The following is a 16737-nucleotide window of genomic DNA, read 5'->3' on the forward strand; positions in this document are numbered from 1 at the left end:
TATTTCAGTATATACTCAGGAGTGAAGCTGCTGAGGGAAACCATTCTGTACTTTCTCCGCAGTAGCTGTACCATTTTACATTCTCACCAACAAGGAACAAGGACTCCAATTTCTTTGCATTCTCATCAACACTTGTTTGCTGGTTTAAAATTAAAAAATAGTGGTCATCCTAATGAATGTGAGACAGCTCACTTATTAGTGATTTACATTTCCCTTATAGTTAGTGATGCCGAGTGACTTCATGTGCATATTGGCCATTTGTATATCATCTCTGGAGAAGTTTCTATTCAGATTCTTTGTCTATTTTGATTTGCATTTTTCTGGTTGTTGATAGTTTTGGAGTTCTTTACATGACTTATAAATATTTTTGCCCTGTTTATAGCGTCTTTTGTGCACAAACTTAGAAATTTTTCATGAGACCCAATGCCTATTTTTTATTTCTTGGCTTTTCAGCTCGGATCTCACTATGCAGCTCAGGCTGACCTCCAAGTCTAGACCCTCTTGCCTCAACCTCTAAAGGGCTAGGAATCCTGGCCCGTGCCACCACGACTGGCTTCCTCTTCCGTAGCAGACGTTCCTGCCCAGTACTAGCAGGCTATGGGTGGCACCTGCTTCTTGCCTTCCATAATTCGGCTAAACTGTTTTATATCAGGCATGCCAGCTAGCAGCGTTGGGCTAGCATTACTCCTTTGCTAATGGCTGTCACTGAGGCCTAGGTCCTGGTCTGTGAAGCGGCAGGGTCTGCTGAATTGCATGCAGCTGAGGTCAGTATGACCCCAGTTAAAATCCTTTCCCCTGAACTATGGCTTCTCACAGACCTTGTGGGTCACTTGGTGATTGTGCCTGGTCCCAGTGAAGGTTTCTTCTATCCTAGCAAGATAAGCAGTGCCGACTCCGACAGCCCTGCCTGGAGCCATCGTGCCAGGTGTTCGGCAGTGTCCACTAGATGCCTTCAAAGCTCCCTAACTCCCTATTCCTTCTCATGATTGTATCCAATAAACGCTGGATGTGCTTGGTGGCCTTTGTCTGCTGCCTTCAACAGCATTGACCAGGACCCAAGACTCAGCTTCACTATGAGTGTCTTTCCGCCTATTCCTTAACCTTTAGCCGAAGCTGTGGTGGCTCACAGGAGGCTGGGATCTACAGCAGGGCTCTCGGGTGGAGGTCCCCCCGCCCCTCCCCGCCCCTCCCCACCCCTCCTGCGCGGCTCAGCAGGGCGGGACACCGACGCCAAGGCCCAAAGCCCAGACCCAGTGGCCCTGGCCGAGCAGTAGGACGTCCTCGGGGCCGCGTGGCTGAGCGGTGCAGCCCGTTTGTCCCGCGTCCTTCCTCTGCCTCCTCTGGGTCCGTGTGAATGTTGGTAAATGAGCCGGTCGGTGAGTGTGGACGTGGACCCACTGGCCGCTTTTCACCCTTACCTGCACTTTAAGGGAGCCTCTCCATGAGCCCGGATAGCTCAGTCGGTAGAGCATCAGACTTTTAATCTGAGGGTCCAGGGTTCAAGTCCCTGTTCGGGTGCTAAATCTGGTACTTTACTTCCCATCTGCCAAGAAATGCTTGAGCTCTGGATTGGAAAATATTGACCTGGATAAAATTGAGGTGAGATGTCCAACTCCGACTTTGGGAAGTTGTAGGAGGAGGTAGGTGATCAGAAAAATGGATAAGGATACAAGCTCAAAAGTCATGTGTAGGTACCTTTTACCAAACTGTAGTACAGGAAAACCATTCTCTTCTGCTTGGTGATAGGTTGCTTTCTTTTTAACTCTTGCTTGGTGATAGATTGCTTTTTTTTTTAACTTAAAGGAGGAAAGTTAATTTGGCTAATGGTTTCTAGAGATTCAGTCTCATGGTCTAGTTGCTCCAAGGCAGAAACTTCATGGTAGAAGGTGGAGCAAAGATGCTTTGTTCTTGGTGGCCAGGAAACACGGCAGAAGAGCAGGACCAGAAAAGAAAGGGCAAGGAATCATATACAGGACCCCTGACACATCCAGGCGCACCCGGAAATGCGCTTTACCAATTCCCTGGGCATTTAAGCCAATCAAGTTGATACAATAAAGGTTAACAATCATATCTCACTGCTTGTCAATTTGATACCCAACACATTTGAACAAATGCTTCATCTGCAGAGCAAGTTCATAATCCCACCTAACATGATGCAACTATCCTGTGTACAACCACAAAGGCAACAATCTATTCCCAAAGTCTCTATAGTCTCAGCATTTCTAAAAAGTCCAAGTCCAAGTCTCAAGGCGAACTCTTATCCATGAACCCCTGAAAAATTAAAGGCAAGTTACATAATACCAAGGTACAATGGCACAGGGAAAATACGCTCATTCCAAAAGGGAGGACTAGGAGGTTAGAAAAGAATTAGACCAAAACATGACTGAAACCCTGCACAGCAACCTTCAAGTCCTGCAGCTCTGTATGGTGATCTGCAGTCCATGGTGGTGGACATGCGAGTTCCAGAGGATTTAGGGAGCTCCAGCCCTTAGCCTTGCTGGTCACAGCCCATAAGGCCTCTCTCTTGGGCTCACTCCACTCATGGGCTGTAGCTTTCCCTGGCAGACATTCACATTCCTAGCATCTCCACCTTCTTAGAGTCTCCACTGCATGTTCAGCTTTACTCTCACAACTTCACACACTGCCCTCAGGGTGTCTTGCCTGGGCTCCCAGGCCTTCTTGTGATACCTGAGTGGAAGCCCTGTAACTCTTGTATTCTGCCTGCATGGAAAACCAACATAACATGCACAATGCCAAAGTCTGCTTCCAGCTGCAGCAGTATCCAGGCCCCCTTGGATCATAACTGTAGCATGCTCTGAGCACCAGGATGGATGAGCATTGTGCATTGAATCCAGGGAACCAATTCCCTAGGCGACCCTTCTCGAGCTACAGTCCCAGCTACATCAGCAGCACATTGTTAACACTCTGTAGCCTCAGTTTAAACTGGAGGTCAACCCTGGTGTGCGCAGTTGGTGGGTTTGGAAAAATGAGCAATGGTCCATATTTACCTCGAGAGTATCATACTGAGTGTTGTCACTGCCCTCAAATTCTTCTGTGCCCTACCATTCAGCAATTTCTCCCTCTCCCCAATCAACACTTATCTTTTTTTTTTGGTACCGGTGATCAAATTCAGGACCTTGTGGTTGCAAGGTAGGCAATGGCACCACTGAGCTAAATCCCTGACCCCAACACTTATCATTTTACTGTCTCCATAGTTTTACCTTTTACAGGTCATGTAGTTAGAATTATATTCTATATAGCCTTTCAGATAGGTTTCTGTCATCTAGCAATATAAATATATATATATATTATATATGTATGTTTTCACCATGTTTTTTCATGGGTTGAGATAGCCTTTCTTTTTAGCACTGCGTAATATTCCACTGGATGTGGCACAATTTACTTATTTACTCACTGAAGGACATCTTGGTTCCTTCCAAGTTTTAGAGATTATTAACAAAGCTGCTATAAACATCTGCATGCATTTTTTTTATGTAGAAATAAGTTTTTAACTCCTTTGGGTAAATACTAAGGAGCGCAATTGCCAGAGTTTATTATGGTAAGAGGATGATTAATTTTGTAAGAAACTGTTGTTTTGGTTCCCAAGTGACTGTACCAGTTTGTGTTTCCTTAGCAGTGAATGAGCATTCCTGTCTCTCCATGGTTTTCTGTGCTCTGCTTACATTGCCCCCACTCTGCCTCGCTGCATACTTCAGTCTTGGCCTTTAGCATAGTTCCTAGAGTAGTTTTAGAGTTTTGATAACTCAACATCCCTGCCATCTCTACTTCTGAGCCTTGACGTACATCTTTAAGCTGTTCTTTGTTTTGCTTAGTTTCATTTTTTGTTTTTTAGATGGGCTGTAATGTTTTTTTCCCAGCCTGAGTGATGTCCCAGCTGGAAATGGCTGTGGTACTGTGGTGATGCTGTGCCCAAATAAGCCTCTCCTCCTTTAAGCTGTGGCTGTCAGGTGTTTTGTCCCAGCAATAGGAAACTGACTAAGACACTTATGCTAAAAGTTCTTTCTTAATTGTCGTAGTCTAGGTTTTATTTTAATCTTTAGCACCTCTCTTACACTGTTACTCCATGGGTGACAGGTTTGTCCACTACTGAGTCGAGTTTCTCTTCTTAGAGCAGGCAGAGAGTCAGGCACACATTGACCTTCAGTACCCAAACTGGGGACCTGAGCCTGGGTGCCTCTTGTTGGTGGGGGCTGCACCCAGGGGCCCCTGCTTCCAGTTAGACTTCCTATTATACATTAGGAAATTTTCCAGCAATTTGCCCGAATCATCTGTGCTTCTCCTTATGCTGACACCAGTCTTTCCAAATGGCTCCTGATGTGAATGCCTGCATTTACAGTCCTGCTAGGGGCTGGGCATTTAGCTCAGTGATGCTGCCAAGTGCAAGGTCCTGAGTTTGAACCTGGTACCAAAAAACAAACAAACAAGTAAGAAAGATCACCTTTGTCTATCAGTACTTATAATCAACGAAATACAGTCCTGCTAGGTTAAAAGCTGGTGTTGCAGCCACTCATTCTGGACTGAGCCTGCTCAGTTTTACATGAACTCAAAGCCTTCAGGGACACTAGTTTGCATAAGTCTTTCTGACATTCGAGACCTGTAAAGTTGGCACAATTCTTGCATGACAAACTATAACAAACATGTTTTAGAGGTTGATCAAAAGTCCACAAAGAACAGCTGTCATGTGTGGTAGCAGCTCTCCATGATGGGGGTGTAGCTCAGTGGCAGAGTGCGTGCTTTACATGCATGAGATCCTGGGTTTGGTCCCCGGCGCCTCCACCTTCTTATTTCCAAGTATCCATCTACAGCCTCTGTCCAGGGCTGAGTCTGATAACTGATACCCAGGTTTTACCACTCTTAACACTTGTACAGAGTTTCACTTCCTGCATTCTATTCTGAGGGAGGAAGCTCCAGCTTCCTTTCCACGCCAAGGCTTTGCAGACGCGGGGAGCCTCCAGGAGAGGGGGAAGCCCAAGGCCGAGGGACCGGAAGAAGCAGCGTGGGGTTGCTTTCCCCTTTGCTCTTCAGCCAAGAACAACTCAGCGGAGAGCTGGTCTTCCTCAGAAAAGCTTCTACTTGTCATTCCCAGTGTCTCAGCGAGAATTTCCTCTTAACATTGCAAACTTACGGGGCCGGGGTTTTGGCTCAATGGCTGGGGTTTTGGCTCAATGGCAGTGTGCCTACCTCTCAAGGTCCTGAGTTCGATCCCTGGTACCTGAAAACACATAAACACACACACACACACACACACACACACACACACACACACCCCCCAAACATTGAAAACTTATCTTAATTCTGTAGCCTCAAGAAAACAGCATCAGTCTGTTTCTCAGTCCAGGCCAGGTTGCTTTGCTTTGATTCTGTCAAAACCCTGCTTCATGTAAGTGAAGCTAAATTAAGTTAAACTCTACTAACCTCTAGCTAAACCCTCTAGCTCTTTCTCTTGATTTGTTTGGCAAAGGTCTGAATTTGTATTCTCATTTCTCCTTTGCCCAAGCAAAGATTAAATTAAACTTTTATATGTTAAGGTTGAACAATTGAGATTTATTTACTATTTGGAATATATGAACTAAAAATGAATATTATGAGGTTAAACTGACCTTTTGATTAAAATAAAATTAAAGTTATTGAATTTTGTGTAGAGAAAACCTTTGTGAATGACAAAAGTCAGCTATATAAAAACCATTGATTCATTTGCAGAGGTCAAATTTAATTTGATCATTTGACAAACTGCAAAATCAGGGATAAGTGGCAACAGTTTTTGTAGCATATGTAGAGATAGAAATTGTATTAAAATGCATCAGAAGCACTGGGGGTGCCATCAGTGGTGGAGCTCTGTCTGCTGTGCAGGGCCCTGGGTCTGTCCTCAGCACCTGCCTGCTCAAGCAGAACAAGAAAAGTGCACGACGTCTACAGAACAATTTCCAAAAGAATTCAATTAGGAAATAAGTAGAATAGTTTTTCAAAAATTTAACGAACAATTTGGAGGAAGGTGGACTTTGGATCTGCCACATGGAAGTATGTACCTGGGTGTGGGATGGGTAGTCCTTCAGTCTAAGATGAGCTTCAAGTAACATTGATTTTGATCTAAAATATTTTAGACAAAAGAACTTAGTGTACTTTGTCTGAAACTCTCCCATCAGCCAGTGGGGTTTATTTTGGAGTCAATCTGATAAATTATAGCATCATTTCAAGTAAAAAGGAAGAGAGAGAGAGAGGGAGAGAGAGAGAGAGATAAGGAGAAGAGAAGAGAAAAAGAGAAGGAGAAAGTGAAGGAGATGCATGAATCAAATAGTGAGTAAATGAATAAATGATCACACTTGTTCCAGAAAGTTGCATTTGTGCTTTAGCCTTGTTGTGGTCAGAATGGTCATAAAAATTCATCTGTGGAAATTCTAATCCCCAATCAAGCATGGTTCTGTGTGTGTGTGTGTGTGTGTGTGTGTGTGTAAAGAGAGTGTTAATATGAGCAGATTGGGTAAAGGATATATACGGATCCTTTGTCTTATTCTAGCTACATTTGTGTAAAAATAAAATTTTTATTTTAAAAGTAAAGCTTAAAAAAAAAAGAGTGAGAAGTGTTCTGATTGCCAATGTCCCCATGCTCTGGCCAACTTCCCCATTTTGCTGATGGCAGATCCAGGACTCACCACAGACTGTTGCTCAGAACTCCGTGCTTCTTTCTCACATATGCCTGGTCAACCACTTTGCTGCCAGCTTTTCTCTGCATTCATAGGCACATTGATTTCTTTTGTTTTTATTACAATAATGATTTGGTCCACTGAATGAGTTCTGCTTTCCCTAGAGTGAAGAGCAACTCTGGATTGCTACAAGGTAGCTTACAAAGACTACTGCAGAGTTGAGTGTGTGAGAGAGAAAAGGGTCCCCATCCACTGGAGAGCTGGAGGATTAGTCAAATTTGAAGGTCTGGACCTCACTGCAGAGTTTCATGTGAGCCTCTAGAGGGAAGCTGAAGGGTCTGGATTGGAAGGCTGAAGAGTCTGAGCTGGAAGCCTGGAGACAGACATCCAAAGGTGATGGCTAAGATCAGAGCTCCCCTGAAGGACCAAATGAGAGACTTCCTTCTTCTTTCCCTTGTCACTCCATCCAAGATACAATCCTACTGGTCAGTGCCACCCACATCCAGGGTGGGTCTTCTCTCTTAGCAAGTCTGTCAGCCAGACACACCCAGAACTGTGCTAAACCAATCTGCTAGGCATTTCTTACTCAAGTTGACACCACAATTAACTTTCACCAGAAGGCTTCCATGCAGATCTCAAAAGAAGGCCTAGGAGGCCATGAAGGAGACCCTGAGAGAACAATGCTTGAAGTTTTGGGAATGAAGTCCAAGGTGCAGTGGAAACCCCAGGAAGTCAGAGATGCTAGAGGTATAGAACATCTACTGAAGAAAGCCTCAGGCCATGAGTGGAGCTAGCCCAGGAGACAGGCCATGTGGGCTGCAACCAGCAAGGCCATATTAGTAGAGCTGCCCAAGTTCTCTGGAACTCACATTTTACCACTGTGTGCCCTAAATGCCAGATATGGAGCTACAGGAGTTAATATTTGGTATGTTAGGTTTCAATTTTTTTTGGTCTAATTCTTTTCTATCCACTTATTCCTCTCTTTTGGAATGGGAATGTTTACCATGCACCATTGATTGTATGTTGGAAATGTTCAACTTTCCTTTTTTATTTTTACAGGAGCTTGCAACTAAGAATTTGCCTTGAGTCTCAGAGGAGACTTTGAACTTGGACTTCTCAGCAACGCTAGATGGACTAAATACATTTTATATGAGATGGACATGAGCCTTTGGCAGGACCAACATGGAAAGTTATGGTTTAGATTTAGAATATCCCCCAAAAGACTCATGTGTTCAGAGATGGGGCTGTTTGAATGTGATTGGATCACTACTCAATGGTGGACTGATCCACTGATGAGTTCATAGCTAAATGTGCTGTTAGGAGGAGGAGAGTCACTGGGGTTGTGCCTTTGGAGGTTATATCTCCCTCCCAGAATCCTCTCTTCTCTCTCTGCTTTCTGCCTGCCATGGGTTAAGAAGCTTTTCTCCACCATGCCCTTCAGTCATGTTTCTGTGTTGGAGCTAGCCAACCATGGACTTCACCCTCTTATACATGAGCTAAAATAAACTTTTTCTGCGTTATGTTGTGAGTGTTGGAAAGCTGACTTACGTGTCACGTAAGATAGATAAAGGGATATCTTAACTGTTTGAGACCAGCTCTAGGAGGGGGTATGTGCACTGCATAGAGCTCCTCCCGAGCTGAGGTCAGTGACTTCACACCCAGAAATATAACCTCATGGAATTGGCGTGACAGCCTTGACTTGACATGTGTCTAATGGCTTGATAAATCAAGGAGGGTTGGGAGGGGGGTTGCTCAGTGGAAGAGTTTTTCTAGGCTTGTGTGAGGCCCTGGGTTCCATCCCCAACACTGTTTGCCTCTCCTCAAAAGGGAACAGAGAAAGTGATAGTTATATAAGAATCAATGTCGGGGGAAAAAAAGAAAGAGAAAGAAAGGGAGAGAGAGAGAGAGAGAAAGAAAGAAAGAACGAAAGAAAGCAAGAAAGAAAGAAAGAAAGAAAGTCAGGAAGTGAAATTTAAGCTGGGCACAGTGGTGCATGTCTGTAATCCCAGCACTGTGGGAAGCTGAGCCAGAGGGATGACAAGTTTGAGCTCAGGCTGGACAATTTAAGGATTAGCTAGATGCTGTCTAAAATAAAAAATAAAAAGGGGTGGGGTGACCAAGGGGCAGGCCCTGGGTTCAGTCTTCAGGGCCAAAAGAAAAAAAAAAGGTTCTCCACAACAGCCTCAGTCTTTTTAAGATCCATTTGTGGTTCTGGAACTTTCCTAGGCAGTACTGAGGACCCAACTCAGCCTCACACATGCAAAGCTGTTGTCTGCTACTGACCACCTCTCCAGCCCTACCAGTCAGCTCTAGATTCATAAAAGTCAAGGATGTGCTCCGAGCTTCATGGACACATAAGAGATTTTAGTGAATATCTTGAAAGATTATGCAAAACTTTGTGTGTGGTGTGTTTGTGTGTGTTCATAAACAAAACTGTCAGTTAGTCCAATAAGTTTACACACCATACAGATGGAAGAATTATTTTTCTAAACTATGCTGGATACTAGTTTTGTAAATAAGATTAGCTAAAGCCAGGTATGGTGACGCATGCCTATAATCATAGCATTTGGGAGGCTGAGACAAGAGGATCACCATGAGTGCAAGTTTCGACAGGGAACTTTGTCCCTGGACTACATAACAAACAAATAATAAATAAATAAATAAATAAATAAGATTAAGGCCAGGATTTAGCTCAGTGACACCATGTCTGCCTTGAAAGCACAAGGTCCTGAGTTTGATCCCCGGTACCAAAAAAAAAGATTAGTTGATATTTAAGATCACGAAAAATATCAGGCGTAAATCCTAGCCTCACTATCTACTCTTTAGCTATCAGGTTTGGGCAGGTTACTTGTGTCTCATTCTGTTTTTTTATCTCTAAACTGTGCTAGGTGATGTTTACATTAGTATTTCTGTAGATTGGAAGTGTTGAGAAGATATGAAATGCGACACAGAAGTGTTCGGTGAGTTAGGATCAGTTTTCACATATGCGTACTTTAAGATTGTTTGCACTTTGTGAAGTCAGCAGAGTGTATTTTTATTTTATTTTATTTTTGTACTGGGGATCGAACTCGGGAACTTGCGCTTGCGAGGCAGGTGGCAGAACTACTGAGCTAAATCCCCAGCCCTAAGAGTGTATTTTCAAATGGTCCTAATCCAGAGATTTCTGGTTTCAATTCAGAAGTTTCATGTTCATAACAGATCCCGAGCACTCAGTAAGTGTCAGTGTCAGAGAAACTGCAGTTTTGGGGAAAAAGAAAAAACGTACATGGAATAACGAGGGGTTGGAGAAATGACAGTTCCAAGCAGGGCATTTTGTGAGTGAAGATGATTTCAGATCTAAGATGTACACTTCACTTGCCAAGGCCCTGCTGGAATTTGAACCCAGAATCTCCTGTTTACGAGACAGGCACTTTAGCCAACTAAGCCACAGAGCCAGACCATTTCTCTTATCCCTTTGTCATTAAGTTGATTCCAATGAGGAGAAAGCTGAGTTGCCCTTTGGGATTATGGTGCGGGGTCTCTCCCAAGAGATGATTGCAGTAAAGGCAAAGTCACACCCTTCACGCCTAACGAAACACAAATCGTCACTGGGAAGAGCGTGTCCGGGGGAAGGGGAGGGGCCAGGCCCAGGATGCTCAGGTGTGAGAGGCTTTGCTGCCCTGAGGTCAGTGAGCTTCTGGCAGATCAGTGGGGCTCGCAGTTGCTGGAAGGCAGCACACTTGAGTGCTGAACAATAGAACCCAACACCTTGGGGCTCTGCAAGCTGCCCAAGGAGGGGATGGCAGGAGGAGGAGCTGCTGTCCCTTCGGGAAGACGCTGGACGCTGCTGTTGTCCTTGAGGTTGGCGGATACCAGACGGCGATGCTGAGTCAGAGTCCTATGAAAGGGTCTAGGGTTTCCTACAGCCCAGGTGCACTCTTCCTGTACACTCCCTCTCTAGATGACTGATAATACCTACTACAGTGTCACTGCTGGGCACTGTATTGTTTAGGGGATAGTGACAAGGGGTCAGTACAGGAGAAGTTTGTTTTTAATGAATATTTTCAATCTGGGGTAGGTTGAATCTGCAGATGTAGGATGAGATACACAGCACCTACTGTAAACATTAACTGAAAAATTCCCTAATTAGGCTGTGAGGGACTGAGTCCTAGTTTCCCTTCCTTAGACGGAAGCCTGTGCTGAAGGGGGCAGCCATCGATGTGCTCCGAAGCTCCGGCTCCTCCTGGGAAAGAAGGTCAGAACTTGGACCCTCGCTTCAGCAGGCAGAGGCTAACAGGGCCCTGGCCTCCTGAGGTTCTTTAATTAATTTCTTTGTGTCAGGAATCAAACCCAGAGCCTTGCACATGCCAGGTGAGTGCTTTGCCAGTGAGCTACACACCCAGGCCTACTGAAGCTGCCGAGTCCCACAGTCTTTACTAATTTCTCTGAAACCAAATGTTTAAGGCATTTCCAGTTTTCTATCCCATTCAGAATGTTTTTACAGTGAATATAACTTACTTTTCTGTGACCCAGCAGGGTAACATCATCCATCATCGTTGTCATCATCCAGTAGGGATGGAGCCAGCACCTCGTGCATGCTAAGCACACTGCCCTGAGCCACGCCCTGGCTCAGAATGGAACTGTTTTGATTTAATCCAGGTTATATGAACAGGCTTCGATGAGTAGGGCTATGTCGCTACTTCACCGATGAACCTTTCTGAATGTTAATCAGCTGAGTTTATTATTACCAGGATACACGAATTTCAGCCACGTGAGCACAGTGGAGGAAATATTTGCAGTGAAATAGTATTCAGTTGTTGCCCAAGTAAGTGGCATTGTTGAGTACCCAGCATGTGGCAGGCATTGAAATCAGTTGTGGCCACAGCTGGACGTGATAGCCACAGATGACAATCAATAGGAAATGTCAGCAAATTGTATACTGTCATAAGAGAAGAGCAAGGTGCCGCTGAGTACATAGCAGGGTGTTCTCCAGCTCAGTATATACTGCAGCACTGCCTTAGATACACTTTTATATCGCCCAATTAAACTGATTCCTTAATTTATTTGAGTCCTGCTGAAAAGGAGGTGTCCTAGCCACTTTCTAGTCTCTGAGACACAATACTCGGACCCCTGGAACGTAAAGGAGAGAGATTCATTTTGGCTCCCGTTTCGGAAGTTTCAGTTCCTGCATTGTTGCCAACTTCAAGGCAGGAAGAGCCTGGCAGAGGGGCCTGGGTGGAGGGCAGATGCTCACCTCAGGGTTGCCCGGAAGCTGGAAAGGGAGGAGGCAGGAGGAGACGCAACCCTTCCGGCTCACTCCCCGCCCCGTGGCCCGCCTCTGCTGGCCCCACCTCCTGGCAGCAAGGTGGCTCCACCTGCCCGACTGGATCGCCTTCCAAAAGCTGATGGTCTACAAGCGCACGAGGCCTTGGGAGACATTTTCCGTCTCAAGCAGCAGTGGTGAACAGACGGCACACGTGCTGCAGTGTACTGTTTGTATCACTGAAAGCTCTAAAAGGTTCGCCATCACTGAGGGACCCAACGTATATTTCTTTTTTTTTTTTTTTTGGTACCGGGGATCGAACTTGAGACCTTGCACTTGCAAGGTAGGCAGCAGAACCACTGAGCTAAATCTCCGGCCCTCAACATATATTTCGTTGGTAATTCACAATTAGTTCCTGACTCTATTTGGACTACTCTCAATATTGTCATATTTAACCAAAATAAAGACTATTTGCTAAGGTGGAGTGAAATAAATGTGACCAAGTCCTCAAACCCGGAAGACCAGCAGACATGTGAAATACAATCATCATGAGATGATGAAGGGGTGGAACCAGTGGATCAATACCTAATACAGTGCTCGTGGAAAGGTATTTACGCTTCAGAAAGTAAATGTGGCCAGGAGTGATGGCACACACCTGTCATCCCAGCACTCTGGAGGCTGAGGCAGGAGGATCGCTGTGAGTTCCAAGTCAGCCTGGGCTACACAGTGAGACTCTTGTCTCAAAAAAGAAAAAAGAAAAGCTTGACTGAGTGAAATCCTGTGAGAGCCCAGGCCAATTCTATGCAAAAGTGCTAACCTGTGTTCACTTCCCTCCAACCCAGGCTGGCCCCCAACACGAAGGCATCCTCCTGCCTCAGCCTCACAAGCGCTGGGATTGCTGCTGTGCGCCACCATGGCAGCCCCTTTGCTCTTCTTAATATTCTTTTTGCAGATTTAAAAAACCTATAGGAATTGAGGTCTAGTGTTACCTGATTAAAAGTGTAACAGCAAACGGGAAATACCGACAGGCACCAAGGACTTAGAGGCAGAAAGCACACTTTATTTACGTTGATGGGCCTGGTCGGAATAATTCCTCAAAGAACCAGGCAGCTGTCTTTTGTCCACCTAGTGTTTATATAGGGTTTGCAAGCAAGAACTAGTACAGAAGCAGAGCAAGCAGTTGATTGGTTAATATGATATCATTACTACTGATTGGTCTATAACTCAGGTTAGAAAGCGTAAATTTAGGGTAAGGTCGGCTAGATAAGGGAGAAGCCTCAGTTTAGGGCAGGGTCGGCCAAGGAGGGATTTGCACCCTGGACTGGGCCCCACCCGTCAGGTAAAAGGCCGAAGACCAAGACCAGACCAGGCCACAACAAGCCTTTATTAGGGGAATAGATCTGCTGAGCTGTCTCTAAACAAAGGAGAGACAAAAGCAATATGGCCGGGGCAGGGAGAGTCTTTTATAGACTGGGGTGGGGTTTGTAGGGGCTGAGGTGGGGTTGAGTGAGGTAGTGACTAGGGAATGGAGGAGCCGGTGACGTCACTAGGTGGTAGGAGGTGAGTGAGTATTAGGTTACTCTCTAGGTGGGAACAGGGGCATGCTGGGAAGAAGGGTTTGTTCTTTGGTGGGAGCAGCCATCTTGGCATGACGTCACACAGGGGAGGGGGCAAGGCACGATGGGAAGAGGGCAGCTACTGTACATAATAGCTGCTGGGGTAGTGGGAGACCTGTCACCACCTGTATTATCCTCCTGCCCCAGCAGCAGCAGCTCGCAGTGGCCCTGGCGGACAGAGGCAGAGTTAGAGACCTGGTGCCAGCCCCATTGCAGCAAGGCTTCTCGAGGCACTGGATGGCCAGAGACTGGGGCTGTATCAGAAATGCATCATAGCGAGCACGTCATGTCCACATGGGTTCCAGCCCTGGGCAGACAGGGAGTCTTGACGGCAGGTATCGAGGTCTGCCCTCGGCAGCACTAACAGGTTAGCAAGAAAATATGTGCTTACAATAATCATTCACTGCAGATCACAGAACTTTGGAGTTATTGACTCCAATTTCAGAGTAACCCATACCACACTTTTCCTTTTCCAAATAACCATGTCGTGAAATATTGTTTAAAAATTTTTACTTTCTTATCAAGGACCCAGAGTCATGTGATAAAACCCTGAAACTAGCGCTCCCTTTGGAACACGTAGCACACACTGTCAAGAATCAGTTCCCTTTTCCGTGGTGGAAATTTGTGTTTCAGGACACCATTGCCTTCCCTAGCTTTAAGAGGAGACAGCAGGGTTTCAGCGTGGGCAGGTGAGCAGGGTGGGTGCAGGCCTCTCCCAGAATGGAGGCCCTGAATTCACTCCACCCACTTTCTTCCCAGTAACCAGCTGTGCAAATCGGAGTCTCCGGAGGGGCCGTTCTGAGCATGAGCCTGAGATCAGGATAAGAAAAGGTTAGAAGCCTCTCTTTCCTCACAGAAGCGTTTGTGAGGACACTGAGTCCCCTCCCTACGCCGCGGCGTGGCTGCATCGGGCTGTCCGCGTGGCCAGCGGTGTCTAACAAGCCGGCCACGGAGAAAGGAAGAGCCTGCCCACCTCCCAGCACCTTCTGGGCCCGGGGTTCCAGCCTCCGGCGCCCGTTCAGGTCACCTGTGAAGCTCTTAAAAGCGCCAGCACCCAGGCTGCCTCTGGGACGGCTGGGGTATCTCCGCTGGGCCCGGCGTCAGGGACGGGAGAGCCAAACATTGCCTGGCAGGGACTGGGCCTGTCTCCATGCCTCTCCGAACCCCTGCCAGGCACAGTGCACACTTCACCTGCAAGACGAAGCAAAGGGGACGTTTCCTGAACTGTGGGTAAATTTCAAAATGAGTCAGGTGCTTTGGCACAGAAATCTCAAAACATAATCTTGGACCAAGTTGATCTGATCAGGCGATGGCCCTACAGTGGGCCCCGAGGAGGAGTAGTGGGGACTCTGCCCTAAGAAGGGTGAGCTTCAGGCGTTTACAGCTAAATGGATGCACCCTGAGATCATACTCTTCAGCTAAATAAATCGGACACACACGTTTAAATACTGCACTGGGTCTGTGGTGAGAAATTGAAAGGGTAAATGAGAGCCAAAATGTATAATAGATGTTGGGAAATGGGAGGAAAGTCTTCAAATGAGAAGGGGAACAAAGGAGGGGAAGGGGAAAGGAAGGAAGGGACAAGAGAAAAGGAGAACAGAAGGACAAATGGAAACAAAGCTTTTGTAAATAAAGAGGCGAAGAGGGCTGCAAATGAAGGGAGGGGAATGGGGAAAAAGAAGCAAGATCTATCATGATTCCCTACGGTGAACATGATCATTATGACTAGTCTTTCTTTTCTCTTGTACCAGGAATCCAACTCAGGACCTTGCACTTGCCAGGCAGGCACGGTGCCACTGAGCTAAATCCCCAGCCTTCATGTACATCTAAAATGTACCAATAAATGTTTTGCTTAAAAAAGAAAATTATTATTATTATTATTATTTTTGTACCAGGGATCAAACTCAGGACCTTGTGCTTCTGAGGCAGGCAGTGGCCCCACTGAGCTAAATCTGGGCCCTGAACAAATATTATTAAGCATCAAAAAATTTTTCAATTCTCTCAGTTATTTTGGGGATAAGTATAATATTGACACCAAAACCTAACAGAGACAATACGAGAAAGGAATATTGTACAGCCATTTCACCAATAGAGGCAAAATCATAAAAACAACCAAACAAAAATAAAAACATTAAAAAATATGTCACTGTGGAACAGGGTGCTATGAACTGTGTATTTGCGGACCCACACCCCAATTCCCGTGCTAAAATCCTACCTGCCGTGCAATGGCTTCCGGAGTTCAGGACAAATCCTGAGGGCGGAGCCTGGTCACAGGAACCAGCACCTGGCAAGGAACGGAAGTGAGTCAGCCTCTGTCCTGGGGTTCCTCTGTTGGGAACCAGGAGGGAGCCCCTCACCAGAAACGCAACCGGGCCACGCTGGCCTCGCTGTCACACTTGCAGCTTCTGGAACCATTAAAAATAAGTGTTCGCTGTTCATCCATCAATCCTTCGTGTCATGTTATAGCAATCTGAATTGACTAAAACATGGAACTTATTAAGGGGATACACGTATGAATTAATGTTATAAAATGCATTAATCTTATTCAAGACATGGGAGATTAAAAGAAAAAAAGTATGATGATCTCAAGATTTTCAGGCATTTTCCTTATTGCTAAGAGGAAAATGGAGGTAAAAGTGCTAAACATCTTTTCCAGCTCTGACATTCACATAATTAACCATGGACCACTTTGGATCCTAGAACGTATTTGGAAAATGAGGAGTAAATTCTGTTTTTAACAGACTCTAACCCCGTAGCCCAGGCTGGCCGCAGCCTCCCCAGTGAGGGGGTTAGAGGCACGCACCACCTTAGAGGTCTCAGCTATTAACATATTCACAGGAAAAAAGTTTAAGCCATAGTCTGTCTTTTTCCATGATTCACTTTGAATTTTAAAACTGGGCAGTCAGGGAAGCCCGCAGGGTGTCCGTGGGGCTCTCCCGCCGTCGGGCAGTCCCCACGGGTGTCCTGCACGGACGCCTGCGGAGTGGCGGCCCTGGAGGTTTCTCCCCGCGCGGCGCCGCACAGCTGGGTCCCTTGAGCCCACCTCTTGTGCGAGGCTCGGGCGGGAGAGTCGCCCGCCGCGCGACCCCGGGAGCGGGAGGGGCGGGGCGGGGCGGTGTCACGAAGGCAGAGAAATCGAGATGAGAAGCTACAGGGAACGGTGCAGGGGCAAGAAAGAACTGAAACGCGTACTAATTCTCGGCCAGAGAAAGGACCG

General features: G+C 46.1%; 1 long non-coding RNA gene and 2 other non-coding genes across 3 annotated transcripts; 1 reads left to right on the forward strand and 2 right to left on the reverse strand.

Moving 5' to 3' along the window:
- Positions 1–1445: 1445 nt before the first annotated feature.
- Positions 1446–1518, forward strand: Trnak-uuu (transfer RNA lysine (anticodon UUU)). Its single transcript has one exon. It is a non-coding gene; the product is annotated as a tRNA-Lys (tRNA).
- An 8504-nt stretch (positions 1519–10022) lies between these two features.
- On the reverse strand, positions 10023–10096 carry Trnat-cgu (transfer RNA threonine (anticodon CGU)). Its single transcript has one exon. It is a non-coding gene; the product is annotated as a tRNA-Thr (tRNA).
- A 3917-nt stretch (positions 10097–14013) lies between these two features.
- On the reverse strand, positions 14014–15805 carry LOC101724884 (uncharacterized). Its single transcript, XR_205389.3, has 3 exons — positions 15736–15805; positions 14548–14711; positions 14014–14330 (listed from the first exon to the last, which is right to left on the reverse strand). It is a non-coding gene; the product is annotated as an uncharacterized LOC101724884 (long non-coding RNA).
- Positions 15806–16737: the final 932 nt, after the last annotated feature.

This window comes from Heterocephalus glaber, unplaced genomic scaffold, assembly GCF_053883595.1.
Source record: "Heterocephalus glaber isolate CG9 unplaced genomic scaffold, H.glaber_assembly_v1.0 deba00001472, whole genome shotgun sequence".
Classification (NCBI taxonomy): Eukaryota; Metazoa; Chordata; class Mammalia; order Rodentia; family Bathyergidae; genus Heterocephalus; species Heterocephalus glaber.